Source organism: Corvus hawaiiensis, chromosome 4, assembly GCF_020740725.1.
Source record: "Corvus hawaiiensis isolate bCorHaw1 chromosome 4, bCorHaw1.pri.cur, whole genome shotgun sequence".
Taxonomy (NCBI): domain Eukaryota; kingdom Metazoa; phylum Chordata; class Aves; order Passeriformes; family Corvidae; genus Corvus; species Corvus hawaiiensis.
The window spans coordinates 31,145,829-31,166,596 of record NC_063216.1 but is presented as its reverse complement, the minus strand read 5'-3'; the positions used below and the strand labels follow the sequence as shown (position 1 = coordinate 31,166,596).

The 20,768-nt window shown below is 46.6% G+C and overlaps 1 protein-coding gene across 4 annotated transcripts in view; it reads right to left on the bottom strand.

The window, feature by feature from the left end:
- GRIN2B (glutamate ionotropic receptor NMDA type subunit 2B) overlaps positions 1–20,768 on the bottom strand; it is a 223,975-nt gene that overhangs the window by 196,881 nt on the left and 6,326 nt on the right. The window contains exons 1-2 of one of the 4 annotated variants that reach the window (XM_048300225.1): positions 11,812–11,857; positions 10,579–11,024 (exon numbers count right to left, since the gene is read on the bottom strand). The gene's annotated coding sequence lies outside the window, so the exon portion shown is untranslated. Of the gene's footprint in view, positions 1–10,578; positions 11,025–11,338; positions 11,417–11,811; positions 11,858–20,768 lie in introns of those variants that run through there. The other 3 variants (XM_048300224.1, XM_048300226.1, XM_048300227.1) reach the window with 3 other exon arrangements.

Below are 20,768 nucleotides of genomic sequence, written 5' to 3'. Positions count from 1 at the left end.
TTAAAATGCAAACACGCAGAACAAAAAAGATAATTAAAAGCTTTTAGAAAGCTCATCTATGTAGGCTACCTTTGTAGCCAATAGGGATTAGCTTTTCTAGAGGGTACACTGGAGCACATCCATGGGGCTCCTGCTCTACACTGCCCTTCAAAGAACCTGGTCTTTCTCCACTGACTTCCTGGAGTTCCTCTGGAAACAAGTCTCCAACAGCTAGTGTTCACTTCTGGAAAAATTCCCCGTTCCATATAGAAATCAAACATCTCACCAAGCTTTTAAAAGCAAATGTATAATGAACAATTGAGAGGGGATACACCAAAGGATATGAACTGCAGGAATGAAAATCCCAAGTGATTTTAAAGATCTGGAGACAATTTTAAAGAGCTACCTGCACATTATAGGAAACTATAAAAATTTTCATTGGAGCAGTAACTCTGGTTTCCCATCACAGAGTCCATAGTTCTCATCCCTCATCCTTCATTTAAGAGCACTTGCTTGAGGATCAGGTCTTTGTTCCCTGGGAATTCACCTCCTCCTGTTACTCTATTCCCCACCTGGAATCAGCACTGGAGCTCAATGCTAAATGAAACATTTTGTTGTCATGTCACTGAGAAAAAACAAATGCATCCAAAGCAGAACAACAAACCTGTACTAATTTGGAGGAAGAATTAGCTCCCATGTCTCCCATGTCTCAGAGGACTCCAATGCCTCTGGGCTACAGAGCCTGTGCCTCCATTTCTTTCACGCTGAAATCATTTCTCTTTTTATAAGTAATTACTTTACATCGGGCCAAAGAAACAAACTACCTCCACAGCCCAGTCGTTAGAGCACTCCCTCTCCAACACAATGAATAGGCATTTATATAAAGTAGAACAGTTCCAACTGGAAAAGCTCCAACTGAGAAAGCATTACTGCAGAGGACCCAGTAGTCTGAGCCCTCATCTTGGCTAGGACAACCTCAGGGACAAGTCCCCTCTTCGAAGTATGCAGAATAATGATGCGTCACACAAAACCCAGTTAGTTTTCTGCCCGTCAGGCTGCTAGCTATTCTTTTCTCTGCTTTTTCATGAAAACACATCAAATACTCTAATCTCAGTGCAGAACTACCAAAACCTCTGAATTTTTTTTTTTTTTTGGTGGGGCAGTTAACCCATTTCCAAACCTCTTCTGTCAAAACCCTTACTCATCACCTCTAACATCAAAAGCTGAAGTCAGGAATCAATCTGCCCTAACAAAAAAAAAAAATACAAGTCTATTAAGGTGAGGCATGTCATTAACCAATACTCATCTCCTACTATGCATCTCCTGGTTTCTGAAAGTTATTACTCCCTCCAGTAAGAAAAAAGGCCATTGCACAGAAAGGGTCGCTCATATAAGATACCTGCTGTGAAAATCCAGCTCCTGCTTCAGAGACCACCAAGGTACAGGCGCTCAGCTCCTGCAAAGTTCTCTGAGTTCTGAAGTTCATTTAGTCTACATAGAAATCATGCAAATTAAAAATGGTTAATGTGTGACCCTTCTGACTCGCTCTGAATCCCTAGTTTGAAAGTTTGTGAACTTTCAAACCAGGGGTTCAAAGAGCTTTCTGCAAGAGCAGCCATCTTTCAAGGCAGCCATCCCACGGCTACCCTATTTTTCTAAGCTACTAAATTTTTCTCTCCTCCTGTTTAGGGTACTGGTGCCCCATCACTTAATGAAATGATTGCAATGTCTTTTCCAATATTCTGTTTATACTTTCGTGGCACTTACCACTGTTACTTTCATATTGAGTCTTAAAAGCTTCCTCCCAGAAAGAGTACCGCAGACCACATCCACGCCGATCTTATACTTTGACTTTCAACATTTCAGGACACTATCTATATAATTTCAATTATATATGATAGTCACCTTTTCAGCAATAAATTAGAGGGTAATTTCAAGTTGCACTGAAAACGTGGAGAGCTGAAAGGGAGAAACTATGAGAACAGATTATGTCATTCAGTCGCTTTCACTAGACTCTCCCTTGGGGATTGTCAGCCTCTGATGTTTCAGCTTGCCTCTGCTGAAACACACGTCTGACAGGAGGGAATCTCCCCTGAGATACTTAGGCCACTGACTGCAGCAGCCAGCAATAACAGAGAATTATAGAGGAAGAGAGAGAGGGGTGCAGGGATATGCAGATCTTTCCCACGTGCTTTCCATACAAGCCTATGCCTACGTGCAAGTAGCCGCGAGTTAGTGCATTCTAGTGCATTTCCTCTGCAACAATGCACTTCAAATGCATTTCCAAGCAAAGCCTTGTGACAGAAATTCCCCAGCAATCCAGCTGTGTACAATTAAACAACATCCTGCTTTACCTGACACAAAGACATTTACAGCAGCAACCCTTCTCCATCCTCCTCCTGGAGCAGCTGGCAGCATCCTGACACCTTTCCATATAGCAGTGGAGCCATTCTTCTCAATGCACGGGCTTCAAAACCACCTGCCCCCAGATGCTGTGAAGAGTTTGGATTGCCCTTGGCTTTAGGATCCTAGCAGCTCTTCTGCAATTCGTTTCCAGGTGGTATTGATTTAGGACCTTCACCTTTCTTATTCCAAACAGCCACTGTGTATCTCCAGTACCTCATTTCCAGATGTGAACACTGGAGTAGCAGAAGTCTCACATGACACAAGGAAACCACGGTCCCTTGTTACAGCAGACTTCAGTCTCTAACCTACCTGTGCCCCACTGTGTCCTGCTCATGGCCCACAGCCAAAGGTAACAACACAGGACCACTGCAGCCTTAAACTATCATGAGACTATTATGCCTATCACCTGAAAATAGTTTTCTTTTAATTGGGCAACCAGCTGTGATGTAGGACATGGCATTTGCACTAGTGAATTATCATCAGGCTCGTGACACCAGATCTTATCCGCCTCAGCTGGCTCCATGTAGCCATCTCACCTCCTAGTCTGTTTTGAAGTACTGAATTTAATAAGTTTTACATTTGTTTCCTTTTTAAAAATCCTCCAAATTCTTCAGAGGTCATACATGCAAGAAACTACATCCATGTGAGAGAGTTGTATATATTACCTCCCAACAGTGCATGGCAACCCTAACTAAGAGATTAGGTGAAGAAGTGAAATAAAAATGTTAAATCCAAGTATAATAAAATAGAGAGTGTATTGTGTCATTTCCTCCATTTGAGTCTGAGTCTGTCCTGGACACCTGTATAGAAAACTCCTCCTTCCTACAAAAAAACACCAGAGGTCAAGATTACATGCTTATTACTCTTTTTTAAAATCGTGTAATCCACCAGCAGGGCTGCACCACAGCCACCACTTCTGCTGATGCACAGGAGGATACACACTGGCATAGGCCTTAGGCCGCAGAGCACGTTCCCGATGCTGGCCAAACTCACAATTTCAAAACAGCCCTTTCAGCCATCTCAGCTACCGGCAGGGCAATTTCTATTGGAAGATCCCTCACAGAACCCACTGCCAGAGCCGCTCATCCAAACCCCAACCAAGCACAGGAAGCTCCTCCAACTCAGAGCACAAAGAGATGTGACTGTGAAGGCTGGCTAGTGAAGCGATGATCCTCAGAAACCACGATGCTCATGGCTGCCCATATCCCATTTTATCTTCTGGAAGCAGCAAAGAGGAGTAAACAGAAGGTATTTTTAAATTGTATCTCATCTTGCAAGACAAAAGAATGACATCATGAAATAGCAAGGTGTGAATTTTCACATCGTTCAGTATGTGACGGTAAACCTCCCCTCCCCTTGCAGTATCAGGTTTTGGCACACTAGCTGTTCAGATGTTGTGACAGTGTAAAGCTTTGAAAGCAATGGCTACAGACAGGTGAAGCTTCTGAATGAAAGACACATGGTCTCAATCTAAGAAGCCCAACTTATCCCAGGATTCAAGAATTGTGCTTGCAAATGCGAAAGCATCATTCACACAGGACATGTTTCTAAGCCTCTTCTGCCTGATTTCCATAGTGCAGCCCTTGCCAGTCTCTTGGACAGTATAAGCTGTCACAGCGCACCAGAGGTTTTCTAAACCAGGCATCTTTGGGGAGCTCCTGATATGCGCAACTGTGCCACCAGTCGACACCATCATTTTGACTCCTACAGGTACCATATGAGATTTGCTGCACAGAGCCAAACCCAACCAGGTTCCTCCAATGGGACAGTTCCTCCCTCCTGCACACAGGACAAATCAATCTCCTTATCTTTCTTCCAAAGTTGTTTGGTTGGGTGTGCAAATATCACGATCTGAGGTTCACTGGAGACAGACTTTATTAGATACAAAATCCCAATAGTTCAGCACCTACATCTAGCTTTAAATATTGTCAGTAGCAGCTAATCTGCCAAATTTATCAGCTCTTCTACTGTCACTAAAACATTAGTGCAGTAAACATTTAATTTGATGTTTAATGTGAATTCTCTCTGCTTCATCTTAAAGTCATTTATTTCCTGATCTGTCCCCTGTGACTAATGAGAATAATTGGCCCCTGTCCTCTTTCTGTAACAGTCTTTTATATATTTGCAGACAACTAGGGATCCACCCATAGTTGTCTTTTCTCCAGACTGAGTTTACCGGGCTCTCTCACCCTTTCTTTACAGGTCTTGTTTTCTCTGCTCTGTGATCATTGTCTTAGTTCACTCCCTCACACTCCCCCCAGTCCTTCCCTCTCTTAGAAGTGCTGCCCTCGAACAGAATAGTTACCTAAGCAGAGCTAAACCACATCTCTAAATAGGTTCTAGACAGATCATTTCAGTATTTTGAACAAATGAGGATTGTATACAGAGCTACATGGGCTGGACAGTGGGTTTGGAGGAGGAGGGTGGTAGCTACAATGCTTCATTTCTTGATGCCTGGTTGAAAATCCAGGCTGGAAGTACAGTAGGCAAGAACTGTTCCCACAACTAAATAGCTACATGCAGACAAAGTAGTGTAGGCTGACTGCTACCTTGAGAAGTAACTTAAGAGTTTGTCACATGGACAGTTAATTGGAGGTGAGCTCCTACATGCCCAACATGCCAGGAGTGTGCAGGAGTGACAGAATAATATCCCATGGATTATTCAGGCCAGATAATTTGGTGACCCTGCACCTGTTTTAGCAGAGGAGCAATCAGCAGAGATAAGCCACCAAACGTGAAGATCAAATTCACTTTTTTTCCCTTAGAGTGTTTCTTTCCTATAAATGTTTCAGCAAAGCCATGCACATCAATGTTAGTGATACTGTACATGCTTTAGGAATACAGAAACATCAGAGCTGGCAACCTAATATTTTACCTGAGCCACGTTCAGTGACTCTTTTCAGTTCTGAACCTTCCTTGCGGATGGCGTTTGAGGTATAGGGAGTGAATTCTGCAGAGATCTCAGCCTAATATCCCTTTCACTTTGAGCCAATAACCACACTCTCATTCAAAATTTCTCTTTTCCCCAGATGTTTAATCAGTTCATCTGTATTGATATATATAGATTATATATAGATATAAAACATGGTCTTCAATTGCTTGTGTTAGAAAGGGAAGAGAGCCACCCAGCATACTTTGCAGTCTACAAATACCAGCTGTATTAGGAAGAATGAGCTGGCAGTGAGTGTCAGAACACATACCCGAAGTATTTTTATTCTTCTCACACGAAGCATATTCAATGTATATGTAAAATTTTAGAAAGAGAACTCTGTCCCTTCTCCTGCCCAGAGTCAGTGTTCTCTTCTGTATCCAGGAGAACACGGAATAAAAGGCAGCCTTGCCCCGAGAGGTCCAAATTAGCCATGGTTTGAATTGAATTTGAATTTGCACAGTTTGCACACTGCCTTGTGCCACACATTTGTTTCTGAGTGCACAGAGAGGGGATTTTTTCTCTGCAGTGACCTCAGGCACATGGAGATACGCTGCTTGGTTTGCACAGATCACCACCCTGCACTTGGTCAACTTTTACACACACCAGTTCACACCCCAATGTACAGTTCTAGCTGGGAGCTTGTGGTTTGCGGCTTAAGGAAGCAATGAGCTCCTGAACCATAAAGGGTGGGTTTGTTTGGATTTTTTTTTTCCCCAACATGAAAGGTAGCTTCAACATTTAACCCAGCTGGGTCAATCTCCTAGTTCCCAGGCACTTAGCATCATGGCACTAATTTTGCCAGAGCAAGCACCAGTCCACACCTGCCAGGAACGTTCTCTTCTGTCTTTAGATAAACAGACAAGCAATAAAGGTAGATCAGAGGGATGGTGGAGCCCCCTTTGTGGTTGGAGAAATGGGTTTTTTAGTTCCCGTTACAAGGCACTTCGCAGAAGCAAAAACACAAAACTCATAAGAAGGGACAAGGCAGTTGTAGCAGGTGGGCCATGCTTAGCTTCAAATATCTTATTTTCCTCTGATTCCCCTTCCACATATTTCAGTGCTGTGATCTTCAAACTGCCATTTCATCTTACGCAGCGAGGTACCCAAGGCAGCAGCGAGTCTGTCTGACTGCAGCAAAGCGACAATTAATAAGTTGACTCATTTTGGTGTAAAGAGTTCTTGTGGATGGGGGAACAGAGGACAGATCAGGGTAATAGCAGATAACTGATCAGCCATGCTTCTCCCAACCACTTTGTGCTTTTCTCTCAAGTATAAATAAATATCAAAGAAAGCTAATCACAGAACTGCAGAAGAGTCAGGCAGGCCTAGAGCCCTGATGTCAGGCAGAGCGGATACTACGAGCATTCCATGGTGGATTAGGCAATCACAATACACTGAGCCATCTTGCTCAGAAAGATCATCTAGTCCATCTTTCCTATTAACTAATCCATTTCTTTGTGATAAATTGCAGCTTACACAAAGAAAATTTTAAAAATTAAAAAAATCCTCTGCATGTTATCCAGCTGCAAGGTAGCTGTCTTTCACCACTGCCCACCAAACCATGCTGCTAAGTAGAGTCAGGCAGAGTAGAGCTATGGCCTCCCTAAAGGCAAAGAGCATTAAACCTCTAGGGACAAGTCCTCAGTCTGGACTAACTCATAGGCAGCTTTTGCGCATCCTAAGGATGGGAATGTGGAATGGAGCCCATTGCAGATACAAGCAGTACTATCTGTACAGCATTCCCACCCTCTGCCAGCTTGGGGGAATGAAAAAACAGCACTGGGAATCAAATCCAGACCTCCCACATGGTACTGCAGAGACACAAATCCCTGGTGCCAGCCCAGGCAATGTGAGTCCAGTGTGGGAATCCAAGCGCAGCTCCATAGCTCAGGCACTGGAAGCAAGGTCCACCTGCCCTCTTCCAAACCAAGCACGGGAAACAGCTCCAGCTGAGCCCCAACAGAAGATGAAATATAAATTAATTCCATCACCTTTTCCCCCTGTAGGTTAGGGTTTGGGGATCAGGTGCTGGTTCATAGCTTGATAGACTTTTTATACAGGGACAGTTGGTAAGCCAAAATGAGGATAAAACTAGTCAAAGCATCAGTCAAAGCGCTGGGGGATGGCAGGCTGGGATTTTTGCCCCTGTTCTGTATTTTCTACCTCTCCATAATCTCTTGCATGATGTTCTGGCATGCACAGGTGCAACGCAGAACTCAGCCAACAATGCTGGTATCCTGAGACCCTTGCCCAGAACAGGATGGCTGGGTGCCGCTGCTGACACCTTCCTTTGTTCAGCAATGGTCTCACTGGCACAGGAATTGCAAGGGGCACCAGGACTGACGCAGGCTGAACTGGCTAGTGCGGCAGGTGTGTGCCAACAGATCAGAGCCCAGGGTCCCTGGGAAGAAGAGTTTTGGCTTTGACCATGCTTCTTTCCTTTTCCCTGCTGAGATTTGCCTCTTGGCTGAGCCAAGAGGAAGCTGAAGCAGATCTCACCACCCCCAGGCTGTTTCCTGACTCTGCCCTCAACCTGTTCCATCATGTCCCAACCCTCTGAGACCTCCACCCAGGACTGGTGTGGTGAGGTATGAAAGCAAAGCAGGATATACGGAGGCGACAAGAGCTGCTGCTTTGGGGTGGCGTGGGTGAGCACTTGAAAATCGCCCATACCCACACCTCCCCTCTTGCAGAGCACCCTGCACCCACACACAGACTGCTGCTCTCTACAGAGCTGCAGCTGGGACACACCAGGTCAGCCAATACAGCAGGGTGCTGTGTTCCTGCTCTGCTCTCCAAGGCCTTGGGGAGTGGGACAGCACCCCATGAGCGGGAAGTGTTGCATACCCAGCCCTCCCTGCCTGCCCAAGGGGCAGCTCAGGAGGGATCAGCTGCCTCCACACACTGCTTGCAAAGCCTGAGGTACCTGTGCTTGACGGTGGGGAAAGCAATGTTAGTGGGCACCTCCTTTTGCCCATACTGGAGCTTGCAGAGAAGATGAGGAAAAGTCACAGGTAAAGGTAGCAGCAAGAGAGACTAGGCAGTAAAGAGGAGTGAGGATGTGGGCCGGTGCTCCCGGCCCCCACGGCTGAGCATCAAAGCTTTAAGACCCCTCCTCAAGTCCCACCTGCCCTGGCCACCTCTGCACAAACCTGGCCCTGGTCATGGCTAGGAAGGGCTGTGGCAGGGATGCGGCACCCGCTGGGGCAGGGTGCCCTGCTGGCAGGACTAGCGGCTGTGGCAAGCAGCGGGCAGGCAGGGCTGGGCTCCGCTCTCCAGGGGAGCAGGCAGCCTGGCCCCGCTGCCAAGGGCTGCCACCCCGGCCAGGCACCCGCGGAAACCTTCCCCTCTGTGCCCGCAAAAAACCTTCTCCCCGTCCCATGTGCCTGCAAAACCCAGAGCAGCGGGCAGAGGGGCAGGGGCTGAGCCCACCCTCCCCTTTCCGTGCACTCCCCCCCCCCCCCCCCCCCCCGGGGCTTGCGCTTTTAGGGGCTCTCAGGGGTAAATGACAGCCGATGAAAGGGGCTACAATCCCCCAACCGTTCAGTGCTGGGGTCCTCGGTAGATCCGGGATCTGCGAGGCCTGAGAAATTCCTTCGGAAAACGGGGGAAAGGCTCCCACACGCCCTCCTCCCCGCACAGGTAAACTTTCTACTCCCACTTGCGGCGAGGGAGGGAGAGCTCAAGCAGGGAGGATCCAGGCGCGGATAAACCCTGGGAAGCCTTAGATATTTATAGAAGCATAGCCAGAATATGTCAGGAAAGGTGGCTCTCAACCCCTTCACGCGGAACCGCTCCTGGTTTTTACCAATAGGCCGACAAAACCCCCTCAGAAATGTGGCAAGGAGCTACTGGAAGGATGCAGGCAAAGGAGGCGGTGGGAAAGGCGCGCCCCGGCCTCAGCATGCTCCGGATGCCTCAAGGGCTGAGGGTGCCTCAAGGCTGCCTCACCCCACAGCAGGGCTGGAGGGTGACCCCCCCCTTTCTCCTCCCTCTGCTGTGGGGTGCGCCCCTCGCTCCTCTTGCCGCCCCCCGCCCACTGCCAGGCTTCCGGTCGGGAAGGGAGAGGCGGCTCGGGGGGAGCCTGGGCGGGGGGCTGGCGATGCGGGTAAGGGTGGTGGGGGTCCGCCCCCAGGGGGGCTGTGCAGCAGTTCACCCCTGCCCCCGCCTCTCCCGGCGTGGGGGCGCGCAGACCCACGCGTGACGGGCGAAGCGGCGCGGCGGGCATGGACTGAGGCTTAAAATAACCCCGAGACGTTCAACACCTTGTGCCCGGCGCTCCCGCACCCCCCGGTGGCTCCTCTCCCTTTGTCTTGCCACCATCTTACGGAAAGACTCACATGTCACGTTACGGTCGGGATGCACCGGTATCTCTCGCGTATCTACAGCCGAGCGGCACGATAGCCATTTTGCATCCCTCCCGAGTGGGCTGGGGAAGGGGCTGCCTGCGTGGGGACACGGGGTGCAAGGCGCGGTGGATGGCGGGGGGAAGGATGGGGCGCGGCGGAGAGGGGCCACGATGCCCGCTCATAGCACCAGGGGGACGGGGATAAATTAAAACACGTGAAGTTGCCTGAATACAGCGCCTCGTAGGTTCAGGCTAAGTCGCTTGACGTGCTTGGACTTAAAATAGCCCTCCACCTCCACGCAAGCAGGCGCACTCGCCCCGGCGCTGGGCGGGCTCCTGCCGCGGTGCCAGGGGCGGCCCCGGCCACCCCCCGGGCCCCGGCCCCGGCCCCTGCGTTAGGCCGCTCACGATCGAGAGACCGGCGTGGGTTTTCAGTAATGCACCACCCTCCTCGGCAACAAGCGGGTTTCTACATCCTGTTGTTCCTAACGAGCTCTGCTTTCACATCAAAGCATGGCAAGGAGCCGCTGGACCAGTGAAAAGGAGGAGGCAATTTTGCGGGTGGATGGATGAAAATTATTTTCGTTTTCACCCCTTTCCAAACCCGTGTTCCTCCTCCCGTGTCTCCCCCGACCCCACCTGCCCACCCCCCCAAAAAAAAAAAATCACAAGGGACTTTCCCCCAGTTCACAACGTGGTATCTAACTCAAACCCTTTTGCCTTCTCTTCATGTCCTATTTGATGAGCCAAGAGGGAATCAACATGTCTGGTGAATGTGGGGTTTTTTTCCTTGTATCTGCTTCTAAAAGCAGCATCTCTAAACCTTTTGTTCTACCGTGAGTGATCTTCCCTGGGCAAACCCGTGTACCAAAATGAGCTGCAAGCAAAACCACAGAAACAGGAATTTCCCTACCTTGGTTTGTAGAAGCAGAACCTCTAGACGGAAAGATCAAGGGAGAGAGCATGTTGGGAATGTCCAGTCTCCTCTTCTTGCTTGCATATCCACATAAGAAGAATAAGGGTCGGGGGCAAACGTGGGGGAATGAGTTAAAAAACAATCCTATTTGGCTGTAAAAAAAAAAATAGAGGTTTCTTTGTGGCAATCTTGCGTCTTGAAGCGGTGCAAATTCAAAAGCTGGAGAGAATCACTTCAGAGGATATTCAGCGCAAGTGGTGAGGATCGTCAAATGCAGGTTCCAGAGTAAGCATTCCTTTCGCCTTTTTAATGATTATTCTTATAATTATTCTCTTTTTTCTTTTTTTTTTCCTGGAGCCCTAGTGGAGGAGGTTGTGTTTAATGCAACTGGAGGTCGGTGCCGTTCTTCTGCGAAGCATGATTATCCTCAAAGCGTCCCCTTCCTGAAGGGAAAAATAAGCATCAATTTTGTATTAGAGGGATCTGAAGGGGATAAAAACTGCTCCCCAACAAAGACATTAATATATTGAGAAGAAAGGAAGGCAAAACGCATTTCCCAATAGTGCACACAAGCGGAATTAAAAAAAAATTAAAAAAAAAAAAAAAACAGCTGGCACGAGTCTATAAATAATTCAGTTACGGGCTGACTACACCATTCCCGGGATAGGCATGCATACGAGACGGGAAAGCGGGCGCGATGTGAATCGCGGAGAGAAAGCGACTCCCCCCCCCCGCGGCCCCCTCCCCATGCACGCACAGCATTTCGCCCACCCCCGGGCCCAGCCCCCGAGGGCTGGCGAGGGCCGTGCCCACCCCTCTGCAGTGCTGCCGGCACCGCTGCCCGCCGCGCTCGGCTCCACGGGCAGCGCGGGGCGCGCCGGGCGCACACACACGCACACGCACCGCCACGGGGGTGGGGGGCGCGGGGGGGCTGCTTCACCTGCCACGGGGCCGGCCTGCACTACGCGCCCCCCGCCTCCTTCGCCCCCGGCAACACAACCCTCGGCTCTCCGGGCTTTGCTTGGGCGCTTTTTTTTTTTTCTAGGGGTGGGTGGATGGCTGGGAGTGTCCCCACCACCACCACCACCTCCAGCACAGCCGGACAGGGCTTACAGCTATGCAGGCATTTATTTAATGAAGCCGTAGGTATTTATTTTTTTTTCCCTCCCATCTCGCTCGGAAAAAGATTCACACTTAGAGCTGTCATAAAATCCAGACCCACATACATACCAGCAAATCCTGCTTCAAGCACTCGGGCTGCTCTGAGTATCTACTGCCCCCCTCTCTGCCTGCAAGGCTGATCCGCCTCAGACATGCTCAAGTTCTTCATTCTCTCCTCTGGTACTGCCCGGGTGGGAGATGCGGGGCGGGGAGGGGGAAGTGCTCAGAGCATCACCCTAAAAATACGTTTTTTTAAAAAAATTCTCTGCAATATAAAAGCTCCGAGAACGCTTCCCGGAGGTGGGGAAAGCATGGAAAGGTGAATTAATAAAGCAGCTTAATAATTAGTAATAATTAAATATACCCGCGGAAAATGGTGGGGAGGGGGGAAATATCAAGGGGTGGGGAGGGGAAGCTGTTCGAGTGAGCAGTGGGGGAAACGGGGGGAGAGGAGAAGGAGGAGGAAGGACGGTACGAGCAACGGGAGACCAACCCCTGCCCGCTGCCGGAGGGAGCAGGTCTCGGCCTCCGGCGGGGGCGAAGGGGGAGCCCATGCCCGGGCGGCACCTGTGCCTCCGGTCGAGCCGGGGCTGGCGCCGGCACTGCGGCCGGGGCCGGGCCGAGCCGCCGCCGCAGCCCCGCGGGGACCACCCGGGGCTCCCTGGGTCCGGCGTCCTCTCGGACCGCGACCCGCGCGTTTGGAAGCAACCGAGTGAAATAATGCTTCTAAAAAAAAAAAAATTAAGAATAACCATAAAATAGTAATAACGAGAAGAAAGGAACAGGCACCCAGCCAGCAGGCAGGCAGCAGAATTGGATCCGAACGAAAAGAAAGCAGTGAGAGCAGAGATAACGCTAATATCCAAATTGGATACTCCACAATTAAGCCCGGTGTTTTAATTGCTATTCTCAGAGCCCCTTGGAAGCTAAGCAACGTGAAATCAGCCTGAACAGAAAGGAACACGTGTCTTCATCCTCATCCTGCCCTGCCCATGGATGCCTGGACCCTTGCTGCCCATGGTGCTCTCAGCCTCGCCCCGGCAGGGCAATCCACTCTGTGGTCACAGATCCGTCCCTGTCCCCTCCTGTGCCATGGGTGGCCTGAGCAGAGCATGCCCACCTACCCTCCTCAGCACTAGGGAACAGTCCTAGGGTAAGTCATACCCCCTACCATGAAAAGCCAGAGTAGGTAACAGAACAGACCACTTCCAGGTGGAAGTGTCAAATGCAGCCTTCAGGACATGTAGTCACTCCAGGGTTGCAAATGCCCACCCTGCCAATGTCTGAGTGTTGGTAGGAGATTTGGAAGAGCTCAGATGGTCCTTGGTGACCCCTAGGAGCAAGAGCAGTGAGGAAAGCCCTCCCCATGCATCCCTGCCAGCTACATTTGTCCTGCAGGAAATCAGACCCCAGGCCAAACATCACACGCTCTGCTTCAGTGCTGATGCAGACTGCATTGTCCAGCCTTTGCATCCCTCTCACTGAAAGCACTCTCTAAGGAAAACACAGTTGCCTGGGCCTTTCTAGCATGCTCTATGTCCAGGAGCAGTGAGGAACGTACTGCTCAAAAGACAGGCAAGGAGGGCTGGATCCCACATGCCAAAAATTGTGTTCCAGCGAGCAGACAAGCACTCAGTGCTGGGCCTTTGTTCCAGGTATGTATTTGCAGGGCAAAACATGCATACGGCCAAGGTTTCTGAGGGAGGAAAGCCTCCTAAAAGAACCACAGCAGCTCTGGACTCTCTCTTAACCCCCAGGTCCTGCATCAGTTGGTACCTCATGGTCCAAATAGAGTTTGCTGGTCTGTAGGGAAGGTTATGGACAGTAATGTGGCCGTAGCACTGCGTGCACACATATCAATATGCCATCTGGAACTTGAATGAATTTCTGTTTCCATGTGTAGGGTGTGTACAGTGATATTTTTCATGTAGCTGCAGTGACCACAAGCAATACCAAACTGTGCTTGAGCTCTTTGACAAGAGGACACAGCAGTATTTTCATTTTGACAGCCAGGATCTTCCTGAGGGTGCTGGTAAGGGCTGTTCTTCTGTTAGAATGATTTTCCTAACATTTTTAGGCATGCTTAAAAAAAAGTGACTATGATATTTTTCATTCTAATTTCAGTAAAAATGGAAGACATATTAGCCAAAGCCTAAAGTAATCTGAAATTATCTCAGAACAGTTGGAGGAAAGAACTGTAGAGTGATACTTGCATAGAGAAGCTGCTAATAGCTGAAGAGATTAGTCATTTGACTTTGCCATTCCTTTCACTGATAATAGTGATACAGGAATAGCAGACATGATTTGGCCAAGGGATGTTTTTTCCTTTCTGTATGGCAAGAAGGGATAAACTATGACTGTGCAAGTCCTCCTGCATTCTTTTGGATGAAACAAGTGGACAAGGAGCTTGACAAAAAGAGAGGGAGTGGTTTTTATCCAGCATATTATTTAGAAACACGAAATGGAGGGTTAAGAAGTATCTTAGGAACAATTTCTGACAAGGGGCTGCAGTCATTTTAAGCAAGTCAGCAATATTTAAGGTTATAATTCTCTGTGATCGTAAGATGAAGGAATTCATCAGCTATTTTTCTTTATAAAACTACACAACTCCACGGTTACATGGTACATGAAAGTCTTGTTCACTTTTAAGGATGAGACTAGTTGCCTTTCTACTTGATAGATGTCTATGCACATCTTACATAAACATAATACATATGTATATTTATAATTCTCTCTTAAATAAATCATAAGGGCTAAGTTCCCTATAGTGATTAGGGGCCTGAGTGCCCAATTCAGCACTTTTTTCAGACAAAATTGGTGCGTTCCCCTTGACCAAAGAAATCAGGCTCAATTACAAGTTTGAAGTCAGGCACATAAAAATGCCAATTGCTTCAGAATTATCTTCTTGAGATTTTGCACAGCATCTAATCCCCAAATTATTTGTATATTAAGATGTAATAGTTATTGTAAATAATGTGTGTGGAGGTTAGCTCCAAATAAAAAATGTTGCAAAATCTGCAGCAGCATAGTACTGTGCCAGGGTTTACTCTCACTAGCTGGGGTAGGCTTCTATTTTTTCTCCAATCAACTAAGATGAATGAACTGCATAAAATGAAACAAATAGCATCTCTGATAGGAAATGGTTTTTCAAACATCTCTTCAATTCAAAAACACTTAAATGTTATTTGTAAGACAAATTGAGGGATTTATTTTAAATGGGTCCATGTTCACTATAAATTAAGGGCTATATTATTCTTGACCTGCCTAAGATAAAAGAATGTGGATTAAAGTTCTTATATCAAAAGCGACCAGGGCTGGATGTGGCAGTGATGATGTTGGGGAGGATGCAATCCAGGAGAGCCATTCTGCCACCACAGAATAGCCTCTGCCAGCTCTGACAGGGACCAAAGGACCTACAGTAGCTTTAACCCTCAGTAAATGCCCCTCTGACTTCAAAAAATCAGAGCCTATTTCCAGGGCCCTAGATAAATGGGGTCTGCAACTAAGGGGAAAGACTGCCCCTTCATAGGTCCTCTGTTCAAACACAGACATGCTTGCATTAGTAGAAGAAAAGCCATGTCTATGAAAAGCAATTTCTTATAATCAATGAAATGGATCAATTGTTCTGGATAATTCACACCATAAAAAGGTTTCTCATAGTGGCGTTCCTTTGGGTGTTTGCACATGGCCTGCAGAGCACGGTAACCAAGACTCCAGCTGTTTTTATACAGTGCTCTGTGCCCTGCTCTACTCAGCCAGTCTGATTATAAAGTGGCCAAATACATCTCTGCCCATGTCCTGGTGTTCAGATACCAGGCCTGCGTCAGTTTTGGAAGATCACCATAACATTGGCCACACAGGTTCACAAACAAGGATGTCATGTCATGATGCATAAAGAACAGCATGAAGACATTTTATCAGCTGATTAAAGGGAAAGCAAATGGAGAAACAAGCATACAAACCTGACAGTGGCACAACCATGTGGCTGAAGGACTCAGCTAAATTTTGGCATGAAACCTTTTTTCCTTTCTTTTGCACATGGTTCAGGACCAAGAGATGCTAGAGCAGGATTGAGCCAGAAGCCATTGGATGGGGAGATCTCATCAGTCTTTTGCAAAGACACCTGGGCACAAGGATCACTTTGCTTGCTACTTGGAGGACGTTCATCCTGCTAGCAGCCCAGCAGAAGGGAATTGTGAACACTGTTGCGGTTGCTTTGAAGTGTTACACATGTTCTCTCAGCTGTCATACCAGGACACTTAGCTGAGCTCTCATCATTTTACATTGCAAAAATTGCAGCATCCCCTACTGTCTCTGCCATGGTCAGTCTGCCCCCAGAAATCCTAACAACTAGAAGACTGGTTTTTTGTCATGCAGAGTCAAAGACAATGTGAAGCAGATTAAAGGAGAAATAGCTTTCTCTGTGTCTTTATAGACTTGTTTTATTCTTTTGAGTATGGAATGTCAGGCTCACTGAAATTGGTTTTCCTGGATGGTCATTTATGTATGAAATACAAGCACATTAAACTAAGAAATGGTGGAGTTTGTTCTTTCAAATGGAAATGCGTTGTTTTTGAACTGCAGAAGTACAGACAGGATTTCAAACTGACACTGTCACTTTTCTAAGATGATATATGGCTCTTCTACCTATAGCACACCCAGACTGAAGAACCTATCTGTCAAAAGGCAGCACATCTATCTAATAATAAATAGTAAATATCATTGTATTTCATCAAAGCACAGTACAAACATTAGCCATAGACGCCATCCCTTTTACCCTGCCATTCAGAAGCAGAAAGGAAAGGCTGAAGCACTCACTGCCTTGCATCACTCTGAGGAAGGTGCCTTTCTCCTCCTCCTCTGGGGTGCAAAGATCATTCCAGTGGCTGGAGATTTTGTCCCATCTCAGTGGTCTTAACAAGATACAGTTTCCTGACACACTTGAATGAATGGGAAACTACAACCCTCCCGGCAGTCATCTCCATCCTGTTCTAACTCTAACAAGACAAACAGATTATCTGGGGTTTTTTTTCTAAAATCAACTTTCTGGTTGATGAAAATCTTATTGGTTCTCTCCAGATTCAAGTGATGACTCTCTTCACTGGAAGAGCTGCAAAATGGATTAGGCAGATTGCCTTCATGGTTTAAAGGAAACTGAAAAACCGCTTTCAGTAAGAGATAAAGTATGGCTTTTGCCAGCTTATCGTGATGAAAAGCTAAAGAAGAGTTTCTTCAGGAAGGTACCTGCATTCACCTATTCTCCATACAGGGCATCCAGCAGCCAGAAAAATCACCCTTATGTCTGAAAGCTGTCTTTAATGTTCTAGCAGACAATCCATCAGAGCATTCAAAACTAAATTAAAATCCCAAGGAGGAATAGGGGATTTAATTCTAGGATTAAGCTTTGAAGTTGCTCCCAGGAAATAAATTATTATTGGATGAGAACCAACACACCAATTATCTAGTTTACTGCTCATGCTACTGAGAGCTGCTGCAAACGCCCTCAGGGATCCGCTCTACCTAGATGGTCTCATCTTTAACACAATATCCATATAAAGGCAAAAGCTCAACTAGTCACATGCCAAGAAACTTAGCTTCCCAGCTCCCAGTATTAAAAGGGAAACTGTCCACTACAAATATACAGGGCATTAAGTTTCAGTCACTTAAGTTCCCTGGCTTTCCACCTTTTAACTTGCTTTGTTGTAGATAAGACAATAGTTAATAATGTGCCACTTCTTTGCTCTGTGTGCTACAGTTGGGTCAAAGTTCTACAGCATTGGTGCTATCATAAATAAGCACATTTATTTTTCTTACACAGAAGAACTTTTTTCTTTCACTACATGCTAGTGAAGCGGCAGGTAAGCCCTACTCCATTTCGATGGCTTCCAGACAAAACAATGGGACATTTCCAGCTTTTTACTTGCTATTCCACAGATTTCTTAAGGCTACCCAGAATACCTTAACTTCACTTATGCAGCTTCAAATCCTTAATGCTTGTTCAATGGGACATTGCTACAACATGAACCATCTCCTATGAAAAGAATAAGTAAAGTTAAATAGCTCCAAACTCCAAGATAAAAGTGTCTGGAGCAAAGAAGAGTACAGAGAGACATCAGAGCTGCTATTTCACTCAAACTAAATGCTACCAGTTAATCAGTGCTATTATAAACTCACTTGGAACATTAAGTTACTGCGGGTAAAAAATAAATCCTTCATTCTTAAAAATATACATGCCACTGCTGAGGCCAAATCTAACAGCAGCAGTGTACACAAATATTTGTTTTTCTCCTAAAGAATATATTTTTTTGTTTAAACACCTTATGACATAAAAATACTGTCACCAAAGCATCACTACTTTCTTCCTTCCAAACACATGGTTCCTATCTTTTCTCCAAGGATTCTTTTCAATCCTTAACACAGGGAAACAATGTACACAAAGCAAAGACAAAATCCCACCCCCCTCCTATGCCCTCCTTCACCTGCAAGCTCTGTCAGAACTTTTGACACCATTTATTACACACAAGTACATACAGAGGGGGTATATGCAGCGAAGCGATTCACTTTAATGTCGATGTGGCAAAGAGAAGGCATTGGTTAGTGTCACCAGCTGGGCTCCCTGTTGGCACAGTTCTGAAAATCCCATAGTTCACAACATCCTAACAGCCCCTGCTTTTGTTCAGAAAAGTTCAGGACTGATAACAGCACCGAGTCGCTCTCTGTTCATCTCATTTCTCCTTCAGGTGAAGCAGATGGTATTACAAATAACTTACCAAAAGGGTGCAGGGGAAGAAATGGTAGAGAAGGAAAATACTATTCATACTGACAAGGATTCTGAAAAAGGAGCAGCATGACATTAGAAAAGTGGATCACCTTTCTAACAGAAAAAAAAAAAAAAAAAGCCTGAAAGCATTCCTTGAAACAGAAGTAAGAGTGATTTCACCAGCAAGCTAAGAGCCTATGAGCTGGAGATGTTCTCACTGGGTTTGAGTTAGGTGCTCCCTACAACATTTATTGTACATTTGCATTGACCATCTAATTTAAGACAAATGTTTTCTTTAGACACATTTTAAAGTGAAAAATGAGCTCTGTTAGCATGCTGTTGTGGTCTCCCAAGATAGCTCTTTGCACGGGGGCAAACAGAAGAGAGATGTTAATGAGATTAAAAGTAGCTCTGAAAATCACGGTGTCCATGGTCAGCTGAGAGCCAGCAGCATCAGGGTCACCTGCTCCTCTGCCCATTTATTTAGTAGTGTCATTAACTGAAAAGATGGAAAAGCATGTGCTAAGCCTGAACATTCACAGTCCTGGGAGAGAGTATCTACCTACAGCAACTGAGGTTATCCTGCTGCTCCATCACCACCCCACCTTCCTGAAAAAAGAGACCTACCCTTGGCAAATTACTTTATGCAAATGGAGATAGATTTCTTTTGCTTGAGCTGTTTCCAAGTGAGCCAGCTGACTCAATAATTCAGCCCTCTGGCTGGAAGAAACATTAAGATTTCTGTCAGATTACTCTATATTCTAAAGAAAACTGCCACCTTCGTTTCTCCTTTACTTAGACATCTAGGAAGAGGCAATAAGCAAAACACCTCTGATACACTTCAGCTGCATCTTTTAATCTACCATCAAACTGAAATGGAGGCATTTGTCTCAACAGCTTTGAAGCTCAGCAGTCCATTTTTGCTCTCATGTTACGTCTGACCCAAACTCAAACCTCAGCATCTTGATGGCATGCACTACCTACAAAATGTTTCATGCTCTTTTTTTTCCATACATCAGCTGTAAACCTGATCCCAAGACCAGGCCTTACTCAAATAGGAGTTCTGTTTCACTTTCACAGTGGTTATGAACTCAGAGCCAGGGCTACCTTCAGCTGACCAGCCTCCATCCTCCAGCAAGTCTGTAAGTATGTCCTTTCCCTGCCATGTTACTTCCAGGATTCAAGTGTTGTTTGTGTTTCTATGCCCTGGCACTGGGAAAATGTAAAATATGAACCCTTCCTGTGCATGGAGTAGGCCTTTTCCTTACTCCTTATTAAGCACTGAATTCAGAAAGCACACGTTGTTCTGTCCCTCTTGCCTCATCATCTTGAGAAAATGTCCACCTAGAGCTTTGGCCACACTCTGGCAACTTTCCCAGCCCAAGGACAGAGGCTGGGCATTACAGCAAGGCAATATTTATTGGAAGGACAGCTTAAAGCAGCTCACAGTGAAAATCTTGGCTTCCTCTGGGCCTTGTAGATAGGTTTGCCTGAGTAGAGGGAAATCTGTGACTGTATTCTGTGGGTTTACAACAAGGACATTTGTCATTTGTTATGCCTTTTAAGTGCAACTACATAAAACTCCTGCGGAGTTACGGCTTGTTCCCCTGGCAAAAGAGCAGCTGGACACCTCTGCTTCAGCCCCTATGTCAGTCAGGAGTCAGCACCCTGGACTTGATGGGCTACCAGGCTTTCTCATGCTGACAACAAGGGAACCTGCAGGCTGTTGTGCCCTTGTTGATCATGCTCTTACCATAGGCCAAGGACAGCCATGTGTTTTCATGCTACCTGAAGGAATTGTATATTTTTTTATCATAAACTGGTGTCTCTTGCATGACTCAACTTTCTTAGGCCCCTATCTTTTGCCTAACAGCTTTGTTGTTGTAGCACAGCCTCTGCAGAGGACACCATCTCAGTGGCACAGACAACACAAGGGACAATCAACAACCTAATGAAATAAAAGCACAGGGAAGAGACGTATCACCAATGCCACCCTTCCCAGATATTTTTGTCTTCAGAAACATTAGAGAGGGTCTGTGTCTCAGTTACATTGTTCCTTGTGGCAGCTCAGGGGTTGCAGAGAGAAGAGAGATGCTGGGAGAGGGTAATGAAGAGATCAATATTTGGCAAAGCTATGACTTTATGTCAGGAGTCATTAAGGTATCATATCAGGAAAAGGTTTTTCACCCAGAGGGTGTCTGGGCACTGGAACAGGCTCCCCAGGGCAGTGGTCACAGCACCAAGTCTGACAGAGTTCCAGAAGCGT